We start from the raw sequence: 18493 nt of genomic DNA, 5'->3' as shown, positions 1-18493 counted from the left end.
GGTATTTAAATATTACTGAAATTGCTTTGGAATAAATAATGTTCACTTTGACTATTTTGAGAAAGAATTGGTTTCTCAGCACTTAGGTAAGAAAGTGAGTGAAAAAAACAAAAGGAAAGTTTGGAACAACTCAACACATACATTCAAATGAAACAAAACAACTGAAGAAAACACAAATTAATTCAGTACTTAAAAACCTGCAGGAAATGCAATGATTTTTTTTTAAAATCAGCTATGATAAGCTTTTGAGAATCCTGACTACATGGGAGTCTACTGTTGTGAGGACAGTGGTTAAAGCCCAGACTGGACAGAAAGATCTGTACACAAAGCCATGCCATGCACCTGTTATTCTAAATTCCAGGAAGAATAACATAAAGTGGAATGAGCCCAAGATCATACACAAGGAGGAAGCCAGAATCTATCTGAAAAATAATCAGGGTAATTTAGGGCTGGGGCATGACAAAGTGTTAAGAACACCCATTTAGGAGACACAAGACACTCAATGCAAACTCTATTAGGCATAATGAAGAAAAAAGCTATAACTTTAAATAATTGGAATGATTGTAAGATTTTGAGTATTTCAGTGGAGAAAAAAAACCATGAGAGAGATAGAGTGAACCCATGTTGTGATCCCTTCTACTTAAGCTATAATGTTGTGTGGAACTCCAGACATAACAGAGTTATCTTGCAAATGAGTATGGATATGCATTTGGGTGATGGAAATATTCTACTTACACAGGTGTAAATTAGATTTTTGGCTAGATTGTAGTTCTTGAACTAAGAGCCTGTGTGATGCCCTGAGCTTTATCTCTCAAGGCTACCACTCTATTACTTTGAGCCACAGTTCCAATTCTGATTTTCTGTTTGTTGTTTGGAGATAAGAGGCTCATGGACTTTCTTGCCAAAATGGCTTCAAACCATGATGGTCAGATCTCATCCTCCTGAGTAACCAGGATTCCAGACATAAGCTGTCTATTTTTTAAATAGTTTAGTAAATCATGTAGTTACAGAAGTTATAAATTATCATTACAACCTGTGTAATAGATGTGTGTATGTATATATCAATGCATACAGACAGAAATATTTTATCGTATCTTTGTATCTACAGTAGATTTATGAAATATCAACCTTCGTTGTAAAATAAAATGGAAACAAAAGTTATTAAGGAGCAAAACAAAGGGAATTGTCACAAGTTTCTTGTTGTTTAATGGAATATGAATTGCGAGAATCAGTTTGGGAAAACCATCTTAATTTAACATAATGGATAATGGGTATTAATTCCAATCTATCTATTTGCCCATATTGTGCGTCCTCACACATGAGTATCAAAATCAAACCACAATTTTTGCTTTTGTATTTAACGCACCTGTTATAATTTAGGGGATTGATGAAGTACTCAAATAAAGATTAAAATAATAGTAAGTGAGGCTATGAGTTAGAGCTGAAAATGTTTTTAAATATTATAATAGCTAATTAAATTGAAATTTTCTTACTTTTACTCTATTGTCATGTCCCTCATTCCCACATTAGAAAAGTACGTAGAAGGTTCTCAGTAAATTATGTGTATAATCATGAAAAAAAATGTATTGAAAGAATATGGGCCCAGTGTGGTTTTAGCTTATTGAGACTGTAGGGGGTAGTGTGTTTTTGAGGCCTTCCAAAACGTTGTGATGGAGATGAAAGGAGGGATGTGCTTATTCTGGAAAATTGTCTAGAGGATTGCTCCCAGAAAGATAGTGATGAATTCTTCCAAAAGATACAGAAAATCACTTCCACAACCATGTTGACTGCTGCACTATTTACCTTAGCCAAGTTATGAAAACAGACCAGATGTCTTATGGTGGAGGGATGGTTGGAGAAAGTGGGGCACATATACACAATTGGATTGCACCCATCCATTATGAAGACTGTTACGTAATTTGCAAAGAAATAGATAGATCTAAAAATATGCTAAGTAAACTAAGTCAGAGCCAGACACACGAAGGACCCATGTTCTGCCGCATATTTTGAACATAGGACTTTATGCAAGTTTACACAACAGTATTAACCAAAGCATGCTCTTTGCAGACGAGTATTCAAAAGTGTAATTTCTTATAAAATTGAACTTTTATTCCAACAAAGTGAATACCAAGAAACTATCATTTGGAAGATATGAGCGGAAGTCAAAGGGAAGGAATAAAGAGAGTTATGGATGAAGAGAGGGAAGGTATAATATTCAATGCAGAAACTAGAAGCAATGAAAGTGGGGTGAGGTTTGGAAGGGTATTGGAAAGTTACGTAAAGATCCATTGTACTTATAAACTGATTTGTTGAATGGAAATTCCTTCATACAACTATTTAATAAAAATATAATTAAAAACAATGGAGACGGGGCTGGGAAGGTGGCTCAGTGGTAGAGAACTTGCCTTGCAGGCCTGAGGCCCTGGGTTCGATTCCTCAGCACCACATAAGCAAAAATAAAAAGCAAGAAGTGGTGCTGTGTTTCAAGTGGTAGAGAGCTAGCCTTGAGCTGAACAGCTGAGGGACATCACCCAGGCCCAGTGTTCAGGCCCCACGACCGGACCCCCCCCCAAAAAAAACAGTGGAGACATCTGAACCTTAAACTGTGTTCTCTTAAATCATGAGTCAAAATAATAGTTTCCTTCTCAGAAATTTTCTTTGCAGTTATTTTCCTCAAAATGACAGAAAAGTGACCAACAAAATGAATGTCAATACATCACATTGCATATCCTAAAGAGAAACAATATAAAAATCACAGTAAAAATGTTAGAATTCATCACATGATAAAATAACAGGTAGAAAGGATCAAATGCTGATTGTTTTTCCAAGTACGTTACCTATGGTATCTAATTTAATCTTCACAATAATCCCATAAAGTAGAACTACTTCTGTTTCTAATTCTCAGATGATGATATTGAAGTCTTCAGAGTTGGAATTACTAGTACAACATTTCACAAATGGTAAATCTTAGCCTGCGGCCCATTCCCACCATATCAAATAACTTCATTCTATTTTGTGACTAAAATACCAGTACTTAGTCCACTAATTCTAGGAAAATTTCCCAGAATTATTGTCCACACTTTAATAATATGTCACTTTATCTTTGTTAGAAAATAGGAAACTAAGCGGGATGTCGGTGGCTAGACCTGTAATCGTAGCTACTCAGAAGGCTGAGATCTGAGGAACGCGGTTCAAAGACAGCCCAGTCAGGAAAGTCCGAGAGATTCTTATCTATAATAAACTGCTAATAAACCAGAAGTGGCACTGTAGCTCAAGCGGTACAGTGCTTGACTTGAGCGGAAGAGTGCAGGGACAGTACTCAAGCCCAGAGTTCAAGTGCCAAGACCAACCAAAAAAAAAAAAAAAAGGAAATAGGTAACTGCAATATGCAAGTTCATAATCAATTTATACCTCCCTGGTGAAAGGAACTGCTAAACTATAACATTCTTGATTTCTAGCTCAAAATTGTAGAAATTATATTCTATCCCATAACAACACTACATTGCAGTCATACTGAAAGAATAATCTCCCCAATTCCTGATGGAAACAGATTGCAGGTCTTATAGACCAATCATTTCCACATTGTAGCTCACATAAGTTGTTTACCATTAGAGGTATTTTGATTGCTTTTTATACCCAACATTTTGAGAGAAATGTTTTACTTTAAAATGTTATTAAAGCAAGACTGATATAAAAATCACCTTTGACCCCAGATGAATATTTACCTTTCATATACCCAAAAATGCAGTCTTACCTATCATTAATGTTAGGAACGAGAGGTTAAAAATCATGGACACCAAGACCTAAGCATGAATTAAAGACTCTCCAACTTGTGAATACAATTGGTTTAAAAAGACATCAATACTACTGCATGTTTTTCAAAATTTCTTGTGATATTGAAGATTCAATGATAAAATATTAACAATTGAAAATAACTCATTTTCTTGGGAGTAGGAAAGAAAACACAAGATTAATCCATCATTTTCAAATACCTTTATTTTTCTACAAATTCAATCTTATAATTATCAACATTATAAAACTAACTGAAGTACAGAGCCACAAAGGAAATAATTTAACTGCATCATCTACATTCAAAAAACTGTTACTGGGGCTGGGAAGGTGGCTCAGTGGTAGGGTGCTTGCCTTGCATGCATGAGTCCCTGGGTTCGATTCCTCAGCACCACATAAGCAAAAAGGAAAAAGCCGGAAGTGGCGCTGTGGCTCAAGCGGTAGAGCACTAGCCTTGAGCTGAAGAGCGGAGGGACAGTGCCCAGGCCCAGAGTTCAAGGCTCCACGACCAGACCCAAAAATAAGAAAAAAAAACTGTTACTAGAAAACAAAGTTATACTAATAATTAGCTTACCAAATTCACTTATATCCTTTTATTCTATTTCATAATATTTCATAATATTCTATTGCATAAAAAGCCTATATACCCACTTACATCTTCATATCTTAATATTTATTTCAGAAATGTCTATAGCTCTATAGTCAATGAACTGAAATAATACTGAAAATATTCAAAGGCTTTTCAGAAATTACAAGACGCTCTCGGGGTTGTTATTTATATTGGAAAAGATATTCGAAAAGCCTTATTTGTTAAAGTTGTGATAGTTACTTCCACGAAAGAGCCATTAGTGAAGATCCCATTGCATGTACAAAACAACTTCAAATGCATCCACAATCTGGAGGTGACACATGCTTTTTGTTTGTTTGTTTTGAAAGGTATATCTAGCAAGCATATCCACAATACTGGTTTTCAGTCAATATGATGGGATATTCAAACCTAATAAATACAGGGTTGATTATCTTAGTGAGAATAGATATGATGTTACAAAGAAAGTTATTTTCAACAGAAATCCGGAAAGAGTTTATTCATCTTGTGAATAACCAGAGTGTAATACCTGTTTGGTCAAGTCAGTGAAACTCACTCCATGAGTATATCTTAAAAGTATAACCAATTTAAGAGGTCAAATACATATTTTGTACTGACAGTCATCTTACAGCAATAACTTACTACCTAATTATATCTGTTTCTTCTTACCTAACATATAATAAGAGCTGAAAGTGGTCTCTTTTATCTAACTTAATTTTGTATATGCTTTGATTATGATGATGTTATTATTTGACAAATAAAATGTACAGAAGGGTGGTTCCACAGAAATGACATGACAGAACACTGATAAATAAAAACATTGCAACACAGTTAGCTCTTTTGAGCCTCACCTTGTCCACATTGGCAAGCAACATTGCAACAGCACACGCACACATATACACATAAACACATGTGTGCACATGTACACACATATACTTGCATGCTAAATTCAGGGTTTAGTACAAAAAAGTACAAATAAAGTTTTAGTGATTAGGACAAACGTTAATTTGCCTTATTACAAAATAATACACAATCCAGTCACCATGGGTGTTACATTTTACTTGCCTTGCCACATGTGACCACTTAATTTATTTTAATTAATTAATTAATTAATTAATTTGTTTGGTGCTAATACTAGGCTTGAACTCATGGCCTGGCTCTGTCCCAGAATTTGTTGATTTTTTGTTGTAGTTTTCTCAAGCCTAGAATTTTACTGCTTGTCCCACAGCTCCATTTCTAGCTTTTGCTGGTTACTTTCAAATCAGAATTTAATGGACTTTTTTTTGTTTGGTTTGGTTTCAAACCACAATCCTCAGTTTCATCTTTCTGATTAGCTAGGATAAACACATGAGCCACGAGTGTGGCTTCTAGTTTTCCTCTATAGCTATCTAATACTCATATTAGATAGTAATTTAAAACTTAGAGTATAGAAGCAAGTTGTACAGTGATGATATTTTCTTGTCAGAAATTTAAGCTAGTAAATTTCTTCTTAAAACCATAAACAAAAATACCATGGTATAATATAAGAGAACTCACTATTGAACATATGAGCTGTAAGAGCTTTCTAATAGATCCATTATTTGTTACCCAACATTAGAAAAAACTATATAATGCGGTAGTAAAATAGAAGTCCTTTGTAGGAATACTTAATTACCTTGTTTTTAAAGATACTTGTTTTCATCTAAAAAAAGTAGGCCTGTCTATTGTCTTCATGTGATTTTGATGATTGAAGGTGCTTAATGAGAAGTCAAAGTGAATTACTAATCCTTTGCTATCAATTAAATCTCACCTTTTCTTCTTGGAACTTATAATTATTAAAGCAATAGTTCAGAATCAGCAAGCAATAGTTCAGATTCACACTTCCAGTGCAAGTGGATCACCAGTAATTAATCCTTGATACCATTTTCCACAAAGTTTTGTCACAGATACAATCGGCCTGTCTTCTCTAGCTGCTTTCCTAGCCTGGACCTATTCCTTTACTCTACAGGAAAAGTGTGATTCAATTGATTTCAGTCAGATCTGTTACTAGAATTATCAAGGATTTAGATTTTTGTCTGTAATTTGGTCAAAGCTATGTCTCTTTATGTAGGCTAATAAAAATGTATTTACTAAATTCAAGTAAATACATAAATTCCATTTCCATCTCTTTTAAAAAATAAAATTGTTTGCTCTATAAATTGATCAGAGGCATGGTCATTGCACATCTGTCTCTCTCTTCCTCTCTCCCTTTCATGGTTCTCATAGATAATGTGACTGCTCCATAATTATCCTAATTTATTTTGCTTTTATATTTTTGGTTGCATCATTTCACTTTCTGCTCTGCCATTTCCCAAATCATTTACATAGGAGGCATTATTTCATATTTTCTCATTCCTATAATAAGCTGCACATGAAGACATCACTGGTACCATTTTCAGTCTGTACCTTTGAATATGGAGGAAAACCTTTCCTCTGCTCTCTATCAATTCCCTACTCTCCAGTTAGAATAATTTCCAATAGTAAAATTGGAAAAAGAGAAAGAAAATCATGGTGAAATAACAGATGTAGAAAATTCACTGGATTTTTCTGACCAGTTCAACCAACGTGAACTATTAGGGAATACATGTGCTCCCCATTCCCACTGGTACTCACTGTCTCTGGTTAGGCAATTCTGATGAAGACAAGGAACAAGCTGAAAAAGTGAGGAATGGTATCATTCGCAAAAAAAAATGGAGAAGTATTAAAACAAATTTTTGTTTGGGCTGCTGAAAATAATCGGCTTACTACAGTGCAGATACCTCTCTTCATCGGGAAGCCTCCAGTGGGCACTTAGACATTGTCCATGAGTTGGTGGCTCAAGGCAGATATTCATGCAATTACTGTGAATGGCTAGACACCCCTGCACAGTGCTTATATGTTGAATAATACCAGAGTGGCTGCTTTCTTAGTTCACATTGAGGCAGATACCAATGCCCAAACTAAAGTCCTCTTGACTCCCTTGCATCTTACCGCTTGGAATAGAAATAGCAAAGATATGCTGGATCGCCTTCTATTGAAGCATTATATCAAACCAGGTCTGAAGAACAACTTGGAAGAAACTGCATTTAATATTGCCAAAAGGATAAATATGTATCACTACCTCTTTTAAATTGTGGAAGGCTGTAAAAATTGTTCTCCTAACTCATAATGGTTTGGTTAAGATTCTTAAATTTCAAAAATGCCAATCCATCTTTGTGTCTGTACAAAATATTTTCACAATAAAAAGCAACAGCAATATCTTACTTTAAAAATTCATGGATTCCATAGTATTCTTCAATGAATTGCCTGACTTTGATGTCAAAATGTATTCAAGAGTTGTTTGTATACATCTATAATGATTTCTGCAGGGTTTGTGATTTTTAAATCAGAAATCACTTTAACTTATCTGTTGAAATGAGTAGTACAGAAACTAAAAATAGTTCTGGTGCTTGTATGAAAAAAGTATATTTTAAAATACTCTGTATTTTGTTTGTATAATGTCCATAATCTATTTAATTCTCTCCTAGATATAATACTTTGAATTATACATTGTTTTATAATATATAGGTTCGTTAATAAATGTGTTATTTCAGATAGCATTCCATATAGAAAAAGTTTAAGATTCCTTTTTTTCCTAGGTCCTTATAGTATTTTATTTCTTTGGGATAAAATGACAATGTTATCCAATTTCAAATGTTTTGTAAAGATTATGCTATGTAAAGGCCATTCTAAGGTGAGGATTTAACGCACTGATGTCAAACTAACTTTCAGTTCAATGAATTACATATATTGTTACATTTGCCTTTTTTAATTTTTTATTGTGAAAATACTGTACAGAGGGTTTACAATTACATGGGCAAGATAATGAGTACATTTCTCATCAAGCATTGTAGCCTCCTCCTGTATTTACCCTTCCCATCCATTCCCATCCTTCCCCTGCTCTCCCACTCAATCCTCCCTGCTACCCCTCCACCCGCACAAAGTTGTAAAGTTCATTTTTCGACATAACGACTTGTATTTTTGTAATCAATTTTTAATAACTGTTTTTCATTTCTTGCATCTCAAGAATGAAAAATATGGAATAATTCACAAATTTTCATATCATCCTTGTGCAAATGCCATGATAATCTCTATATTGTAGTAATTTGGGTAAAAGTCCTGCTGAAGCATGCAGTATCCTGTAAATTTAAGTAGTTATTGATGCAATCTTTATACAGGCATATATCCTTGGTTGACTGTTTGTAACTAGGAAACCTTATTGTTCCTAAAAATGTTATTGATCTTACTTCTCTAAAATTCTGTGTATATTGGGAAAAGCTTATATTGTTTGGTCGATTGCTCACATTTGCAATTTTTTTGTCAATGACTATTTTAAGTCTTTTTCATTTTAAATTTGATCATACTTTGAAGCCTTTATAGCTAGGTCCAAAGGTGATTGTTTTTCAAGTACTTATTTATAAACTGAGTTAGCTTTGTGGAGTTAATGGATTCAAAGTAAGCCTTCCTTACGAGCTACTTCTAAACTTCTGCAGCTTAAAAATTCCTAAATGATGTCTTACTGGTACAAATGTCTACCTGACCCTTACTCTTCTTCCCTGTACCAACAGATCAATCAGAATATCTTACCCTGACAGCATAGATTTTCTTATTGGAACAAAACTAATATTAGTTAAAAGGGATCATAGAGAGATAAACAGTTAAGACAGAATCTTTTAGGCTAGAAGGTATTTTATCAAAATATAATTGTTTTTTATACCTAACATTTCAATAGTAGCTAAAGCCAAGAAGGCGAAAAAAATTTCACATGCATGATTACCAAATGTCCTGGCCAGTCTACCATCCATCCAGGCAGGAATTTACACTACTGCCTTTCTTTCATCAAATATTTTCATAGTTACAAGAGAAGTCTAGATGTTTCTCCTCGATATTAGGCCTTAAATTGGTAATGTTTTAATCACAGTGTTTCCTCTTGTCTCTAGGCTGTAAATCTCCAAATGGTAAAGCTTTAGGTCCAACTCTACCAAACACTGAGGTAGAAATAATGGAATAATATTTTAAAAGACAGTTGCCTTTGATACCGTAACCACAACAGAACATTGCAAAACATGTGCCTTTTTTATTATATTTTATATTTATACGTGCTGATATTTTATTTCACACAGTGGAACTTACTAGAATTAATTGATAATTTGACAAATAAATAGATATTTATTACAATAAATAGATTGGAATATAAATAATAAGGTTTAGAATGTAAATTAGAATATAAAAAGTATCAATGCAATGTCTTTGGTATAAACTTGTGATATGTTCTAAATATTCTTGGTCTTCTGAATTCACATTGTAAAAAAAAAACAATTGTTTTCCTCTAATCTATAAGGGATTTTACTCTGCTGCTCTGTTTATTGTTTTAACTCACTGGTTGCAAAATGTTTTTCTCTATATTTCTGAAGCATTTCTACTGATTGTACCCAAATTTTGCTGATACGATATCTAAAAGGTATTATTCTTCTGCAGGACCCATGGGTCCTAGGATCCCAGGTCTTAGTTATCCTCTTCATCTGATAACAAGGGGAAGATTTCTCACCTAGGCTCAGGAAACATGCCAACAGAAAGTAATTGAAAATCCATCTCAATTCCTTATGACACCAGAATTAGTGGTAAGCAATTGTGTAATGCAATGCAACTTAAAATGAAAGATGAGATCACAAAATCTGAGAGAAAGTACAGTAATTCAAACTTTCAGTTTACAAATGACCAGCCCATATGAGTGACCAAGATCACAAATGTCACAAAATTATTTTTAATACCCCTCTTCTAATGATTACTCAAAGATTTCAGTCCAGCATAAGTAGGCAAAAAAAATAGTTCTTAGAACGATAGATCCATAATTGCTCTACCAAGGCTAGGAAAACTTGACTTACAGGTCAAATATAATTCACAAAAACATTAATTGAGAAGATCGTTAATGCTTCAAAATACTGGTACTTCAGTAAAACTTGTTTCTGTAGAATAAAAATGTTATCATTCTCAAACCAATGATAACCTACACTTAATCTCCTGAAAACAGATTCCTTTTCAAATAATCTTTTAAAAATCACATTCACCAAAATAACATTTGACAAGTAGACAATATTGACATTACAAATTTTTCAAGTTAGGGTGCAAGTTACAATAGAGTTGTTTTATTTACCAAGCACTAATGCCAAACAGGTTCAACCATTCATTAAAGTGTAGAAATAGTACCACTCACCATTTGTGTTGTTCAGAAGGTGCCTTACAGAAATGTGTCAAATAGAAAAACCTCCCATAATTCAAACCCAAACACTAGCTAATAAAGTAAGTTTAATCACTTACTAAGGTACATTTTTTTTTTTTTTTTGCCAGTCATGGGGCCTGAACTCTGGGCCTGGGCGCTGTCCCTCAGCTCTTCAGCTCAAGGCTAGCACTCTACCACTTGAGCCACAGCGCCACTTCTGGCTTTTTCTGCTTATGTGGTGCTGAGGAATCGAACCCAGGGCCTCATGCATGCAAGGAAAGCACTCTACCACTGAGCCACCTTCCCAGCCCCTAAGGTACATTTTAAAAAGTCATAAATAGTTGCTTTATCATATGTTGTTTTATGTTTTACCTATCAGTCTAACATAGTAAGAAGAAATATGACTTAAAGTCATGAATATGGGTACTCATCAGAGATGTGACAAACATAAAATCTGTCTTCTATTTCTACCATATTCCTGTATAGTAGTAAATCGTAGTCTTCTTCTTTTTCCAAAACTTATAGGTAGTAGAAAATATTATCCCATGTAAAATAAAATAATCATAAACATTTTTCAAAGCCATTTATAAAATTTGGTAGTTAGGAATATATTCTAAGCCATTTTTAAACTTTCTTGTTGACTAAAGATTAATCTTCCAAATGGATGAGAATAAAATCATGTCTAGGTGCTTCACGTCTCCAGTCTTGCAAATTGTTATTGCAGATGAATGAATTATGGAAATATAAGCTGACATCAGTTCAAGTGTACGCAGGATTGAAACTCCATGGATAGTATATAAAACTTTCAGAATATTAACAGTTTAACAGAATGACTATCAGGAAGTTGAAACCAGAGAGGAATAATAGTAAAGACAGAATGAATGAAAAATGGAACAAGGGGCAAGTACAGTTAGAATACTCAATGTACACATGTGATAAAGGAAGTGATAAATCTGAAATACATCTTGGAGAAGGGTTGGTTGAGAATGATAGAAGGAGTCACTCTGATCCAGGAGCATTGGACAATTAGATGGACATATTTATTGTAATACACTTGCACAACCTTTTGAAATTTAATTAAAAAACACAACAAAAAACAAAAACACATAAAAATCACAACCAAACAGCAATCTCTAGAGAGGAGTATATGACCTCTCAAAATTTTAAATAATTCATGAAGGCTAGTCTGGGGAATAGCAAACAAAGCTGTTCAAAGAGGGCAGTTTGGGGTAGCAGAGAATTTTGAACAGATTTAAATAGATTGTCTAAGGTTGTGAATCACCTACATCTGCTGCAAATATTTTCTTCTGTGAGTTCTCTTTGTCTGAAATGGATACTCCAGTCCTCAGCCACACTTGATGGCTTGTGAAGATAGAATGGAAGAAACAAGATCAAGAATCCATTACTCCACTGGAGACAGAAGAGTCCTCTATGTTTTCTCTCATCTCTCTTCACTACTCTTTCTTCATACTTTTAAGTCAAGTGATTTTGAATTATATCTTTCATTCTTTGTTCTGGCAAGTAATTAGCCAAACTAATTTCCTAAATATTATTTGCCATTTTTTTTCTACCATGCTGTTTACTTGTCCAAGGGAGTCCATTAAGCTTCACCCTTGCATTTGGTTGCCACGAAAATCCAACATTTATGTTAATGAGGACAAACTCTAATGTAAAACTTTGTCTCCAAAAAACCGATCCAAGAAGCTGTGATCACAAATATTTAGCTATACTTTTTTTCTTTTACCTTGAAAGTCTTCTTGTGTCTAAAGTTCCACAAAAATAAGTACTCCACTACTTTTTGGTTCAATCACTTCTAACCTCAAAGATATATTTTACTAACAAGATGCTTAGAGGAAACCGAAGTATACTCCACTTTTATGTTCTCTCTTAAGACTCTCCTTAGATACCATATCAGGATCAGTGAAGTTATTCTTTGCAAAATTATTTCAATAGATTATTTTTTCTTGGTCTTGCATTTGCTCAGCAAGATGTATGGAACAGAATAGAGTTAAATCATCCATACCTTGGGTAACAGTGTCTATTACAATGGACAATGCTTCTATGTCCTAATTCTATGTCCTCCTCCTAGCTCTTCCCTGATTTCCAATTAAGCACAGCTTCTTGACTTCAAGTCCAGTGAAGCTGAAAGACTATAAGATCTCCTCCCCACCCCACCCCGCTACATCTTCATGGTTTCTCTTTTAAAACTCTTTTAAGTTGCCTCATTTGGACGTAGAATTTATTTTCCTGTCCTCATTCAAACTGTTCTACATTGTAGTGAGCCAAATAGGCTCTGTAAAATCACTTTAGGTAGCAAAAATATTAAGACAATCTATATCAAAATTTTTGGCCTCCCTCCACTGCTGAAGTCAGTATGCTTATATAGGGGTTCTAAGAACATTGTTTTCTTACCCTTTCAATTTTCTCAATTCTTTTCTAATCCCAAACTTTTTGGCTTATGTAATAAGAGAAGTCTTCACTACCTCATGTTAATAAGGATATTATTTTTTGTGAGCTACTTAGAAATGTGTAATCATTGGCGTAACCAATCAGATTTTTTTCTGTGTTTCAGTGCTTCACGTGCAAAGACATTGTGGAAAGTGTTACAAACAGAAAAGTGTGAACCCAATACCTTCTTTCATTTTGAAGGGCCCTTTCTCCCTAAATATTTTGACCCAAATTATCTTTTTCAAAGAATAATTTTGGTAATTAAAGGTCAATTCACAAAATTTGATGTCTTAGTTTTCTTAAGAACTTGGAATTTCACACAGTGAGAGTATATTTCCTGGGTAAGGACAATTCTCAAGGGAACCTACAGGATTTACAGTAAGGTTTCTAAAGTTTGTTTAGTGTGAAAATGAGCTATCTTTACCCACATTGCTCCTTCTCAACTAGGTCTCCATAGCTTTCTTGGCATGAAAGCCTATTTTCCCAGGCAATTTTCTTAATAGGCTAATTTGTTAAAAATTTAAACAATTAAAATATACCTGTCATAATTTTTAAACTCTTTTGAAATTCCTTTATCAAAATCACGTTTTCCCCAATCCTAATTCAACCTTTTCCATCAAAAACAGTAACATGTTGTTTATATGATATAGTGTCCATGCAACTATTATTTTCCAGTGGCTTTATGTGTATATATGAACATATATGCTGATGCTGAGCAAAATGAACTCCAAGGTATGGAAACAGAGATTTTTTTGCAGTTGTTTATAATGTACTATATGATTTCTATTTTCTTTGGGTTTTCCTCCTATGGCTTGGCATCGGCTGTATTTGATTTTGTGCCCTGTGTATTGTGTATACACTTACCTTAATTAGGGAAGGGAAGAGGAATAACAAAATGGCAAGACAAAGGACAAAGGGCAAGCCAATGCAATAACAATACTCATAAGACAATAAGTTGGAAAAGTACATTAAAACTTGTGAGGAGTATTGAGGTGAAAGAAAACTATAAGAAAAATGAAAGAGGGGGTAAAAAGTTTGAAAAGTTATGTTTTCACTACCTTACAATTACTGTAACCCATTGTTCACCAATTTGACAATAAAATTAAATTAAAAAATAAGCTACATAAAAAATAATTTCACTGTATTGTTATAGTAAATATTTTATGTAGTAACTTTTTAAAAATCAATACTATTTGGCATCTAATTTGAATTGATTACTACTTTTTTTATCAGAGTCATCAACTTGAATGTTATCCAACTAGACACTATTTTCACAATAAACTTGACAATATTTTGAAAAAAGGAAAAATTTAGTACTTTCTCATACTAAAACCGAATATAGTTTAATTCTATGGAAACCCATAACTTTTAAAAGTAAATGAGTTGTTAAGAGGACAGAATATATGTGTTCCTCAAAATTCCTATGACTAATAACTACTCATTTTCAAATTCTGAACATTCCATACCTGAGTGATTCAAAACAGTACCTGTTTGCATGTTAAGTAATTTTGCAATAGATGCAGTTTCCAATGGAGTGTTACAGATTGAGAAGTCAACAGAAAAATAGCCACATTCTGGTAGAGGATAAAATTATGAAGCATCTGTAATTAATTCTTCAAAAGTAAGCAAATTTTATCAGAGTAAGCTATAATTTCTATGAACCATCAATCCAAAGATTTATGCCATAAAGTCATCCTAGTCCAATAATTTCCAACTTGTAAAGTGCACCTTAATATTCCCTTAATTCACATCATGAATAGCTTATCTCTATTGTGAAAAAAAATACTACACCTCTGATAATGTGATTCTCTCCTTGTTCTGGAAAGAATACTACAATTAACTGGGTTGCATCATTTTCCCCCCAGTGAGATTCTTGAGATCAGTACACTTGCAAATGTTATTTATATTTATACTTTTTTAAACTATCACAGATATTTAGGATGCTAAGGTCAGAAGATTATGTTTCAAATATCCAATAAGCTCAGAAAAAGTCAGACACAAGTGGCACTGAGATTGAAGTGGTAGCGCACGAGCCTTGAGCATAAACAGGCTCAGAGACAGTTTCCAGGGCCAGATTTCAAGCCCTAGGACAAACCAATAACCCCAAATGTAGCATTTTTCTCATTGTATACAGAGGCACGTAATTAAGGAAATTGCTTCCTCTGTTACATATAGGTAGAAGAAAGAAGAAGTCACACAATTATTCTCTTCATACAATGTTATACAAAACCGTCAAAAATTGCAATTTTCTATATTTATAAATTAATATCGATTTGTTGGCAACTCTGTCTAGATTATTTACATTATCATTTTATACATGAATGGTTGGAATTTTCTATTAACTAAGATCTAATTATAACTCTCTTGAAAGCATATTCTAGGCAAATAGAATGCCAGAATCATTTGTGAATTTGTCAATTAAACCCTCTACTCAAAAAGAATTTTGTAGTATCCTATAAAATATGAAATTACAAGCAAATCTAAAATATTTATGTTAACTCTAAATTCTAATTTAGCAAGATCTACAAAGTCCTGCTTTAGATGAACTTTGAAATTTCTCTAGGCTTAAGATTTTGTAATCCTTCCTCATTTCTTTGGAATCCAACAGAATGATGCTTACTTACTTTTTCAAATTTTGGGTGGGAATCATGAGCCATTTTGAATCTAGGAATGTTCTGTAATGAAGAGAGTATTTAAAACAAAACTGAAGATTATATACGAGTTGCATTTCAATAGGAAACTTGACTTCTCAAAACATAATAACAAAATTAGCCCAAACTTCTAATTGTGTATTCCTTTCTTGTTGTTTGGTTTGTTTTATTAGACAAAATTATACTACCTGGTCCAGGAAATGTATCACTATTAAATTCCACTCTCTAATCTCCTGCCTTAGTCTGAGTGCTAGAATTCCAGGTTTGTATCACATTGCCCTGCCATGTTTGTTGGTTTATTTAATCTAGACATAGACTAGCATTTCTGAACTTCTCCAATGATATTATCCACTAGACAGACTGCTCAGAGTGTTTATGTACTATTTTAGAAGATCTTCTAACATTTGACACAGGATATGATCATTTTCAGATGCACCTGCTGGGATCTCTGATTCATTCGATCCCTTTAATAATAATTAATTGACTCTCTTACTATCTCTCGTCCCTACCTATGTAATAGTCTCAAACTTTTTTGAAGAAAGTTCATGAGGACTTTCTAATACTAAAATTCATCTCTTAATTCTTACTAAAGACATATTTTCTATTGCTATTTTCAAACTTTTCTACATATTCTAAGAGTTGTTTCATTTGTGTATTTTTGTGTGCACATATAAGTGCCTCTGTGTGTATGTGTATGTTTGTATGTATGTATGCAAAAGCCTCAAGCTCTTATTCATCATATGGATGTTCAGTCCATATCATGTTTGGTGTGGTTATTTATTTTATTTCTTGTTTTATTCATTTATTTACCATATATTTTATTGACTCTGATGACACCTATACCATTGATTATATTGTTTACATCTTATCACATAGCATCCAGATTTGTAGATGTGTTCTCCATCATGCCTGGTATTGCTAGGATCTGAACGCAGGGCCTAGCAGGCCGAATTCATGAATGGGTGAGTGTGAGCATGGCATCCTCTAGCCAATGAAGCTGTCAGTTGTTTACTAGGCGCTAGTTTGTGCCCCAGGTTTGGCCAAAACAGCGATAAATAGATAGGCAGACGGTGGTATACAAATAAATAAACATTGGTAAACAGTGCCAGAGCCATCTATGACTGAATGACACCTACTACGTTCCTACCAACACTTAGGTATTTATTATTCCACCATTAAAGGAATATTATTCTTTTCATGCTTAATAAACTATTGAGATCAATCAGCAACCTAGGATTATTGCATCCAATTTTAGACTCAATTTGTGCATGAACTACTCTTTCAATTGGCATTCATATGCATAGGAACAAGTCCCTTGCATTCTTCTACCATTGTTATGTGTCAGGACCGGGTTTGAACCAAGAGCCTATGTTGACAGGTTGGCCTATGGTTTCCCTGATAGCCCGCCAGCTTTCAGCAATGGCAGGTCAGCTCCACTTTGCAACCAGGTAATTAAGACCCAGGATAGTCACCTTGCAAAGAAAAAAATCCTAAAACCCTCCAGCCCTCTGCAGCTCACCACTTTTTGTGCTTTCCAGATTTTTTTTTTTTCTTCCTGCAGTCCCTCTGGGCCTAGGATCCCCCAATCGAATATGGGTCCAGATGCTGCACCCCAGCCTAGGGTGATGGAAGCTAAGGCAGACTTCCACGACATGAGTTCAAGCCCCATTGTTGGCCAAAAAAAAAAAAGAAAACAAATAAAAATTAATTAATTAAATTTAAAAAAATAAAGCTCACTTATTTGGAATTTCTACCAGTTTTCTTTCCTAGCCTAGGATTTGAACTCAGGGTCTTGGTAAATCTGTAGCAATGTGTGGGAAGGTGCAGTGTTGTCACTACTTGAATTCAAACCCTGTGCCAAGCCAAAAATAAAAAAACAAATAAGTCACTGACCTGGGCAGTGGGAGTAGTTGTGGAGATGGTAGAGAAGGTTTGGTAGGGGGAAAACAAAGGAGGAAGCAACAATGCTCAATAGGAAATGTACTCATTACCTTGCTCATGTAACTGTAACCCCTCTGTACAACATTTTTACAATAAAAATGTACAAAAAATGAAACAATATAGTTCTCAGAGAAGCACTTTATGGGTAAAGGAAGGATGTCTGAATAGCTGTACAAAATTCGCCACTGCATTTTTGTTTAATGTTCAGTATGAAACTGAATAAACATAACTGCTTCCATTTAAAAAATTAAGTCTCAGTCTTGGAACTGGTGCCAGTATTTCTGCTATTGCTGGGATTTGATTTCACTGTCCAGGTAACTCTTTTGCACCATAGGTGAAGGCAAATCTCACTGTCCTTGAGGAAAAGAAATTCAGGCTAGAGTTCCCAGGGCCTGAATGAAGGCCCTGCAATGGAAAAACTATTTCTGTACATGTGTAATATATGATATATACTTACATATGTATGTTTATTACATATTATGATTACTATTGATTTTGATTTTGTATTTTATTTTTATTTGATTCATTAATTTATTGTTTTATTATTATACACATAATATTTATTACATTTTGAACATACATTATAAAATTATACACAATAATTTAGGACATTAACTCATTTTTCATTAATATTTTATTAAGTGTTGAAACATGATACATAATTAAATGGAGGCATTTGTCATAGTCTTCACATGTTTAGAGTCTCACTCAAGTATGAGCTGTGTTTTACCTTTGGATACCTTACTATAGTGATCTCTTTAGATGATTTATAGTCAGAAGCCTTTTCTTGAGGATAGGCAAGTTGAGGGATAAAATTGTAAG

The 18493-nt window shown here is 33.9% G+C and overlaps 1 non-coding gene across 1 annotated transcript; it reads right to left on the bottom strand.

Moving 5' to 3' along the window:
- Positions 1-8442: 8442 nt before the first annotated feature.
- LOC122121631 lies at positions 8443-8544 on the bottom strand. The gene has a single exon (XR_006149988.1). It is a non-coding gene; the product is annotated as a U6 spliceosomal RNA (small nuclear RNA).
- Between the last annotated feature and the right edge of the window lie 9949 nt (positions 8545-18493).

This window comes from Dipodomys spectabilis, unplaced genomic scaffold, assembly GCF_019054845.1.
Source record: "Dipodomys spectabilis isolate Male_0828 unplaced genomic scaffold, ASM1905484v1 ptg000191l, whole genome shotgun sequence".
In the NCBI taxonomy this organism is placed as follows: domain Eukaryota; kingdom Metazoa; phylum Chordata; class Mammalia; order Rodentia; family Heteromyidae; genus Dipodomys; species Dipodomys spectabilis.
The sequence above is the reverse complement of the archived record's forward strand: the minus strand, read 5'-3'. Positions and strand labels throughout refer to the sequence as shown.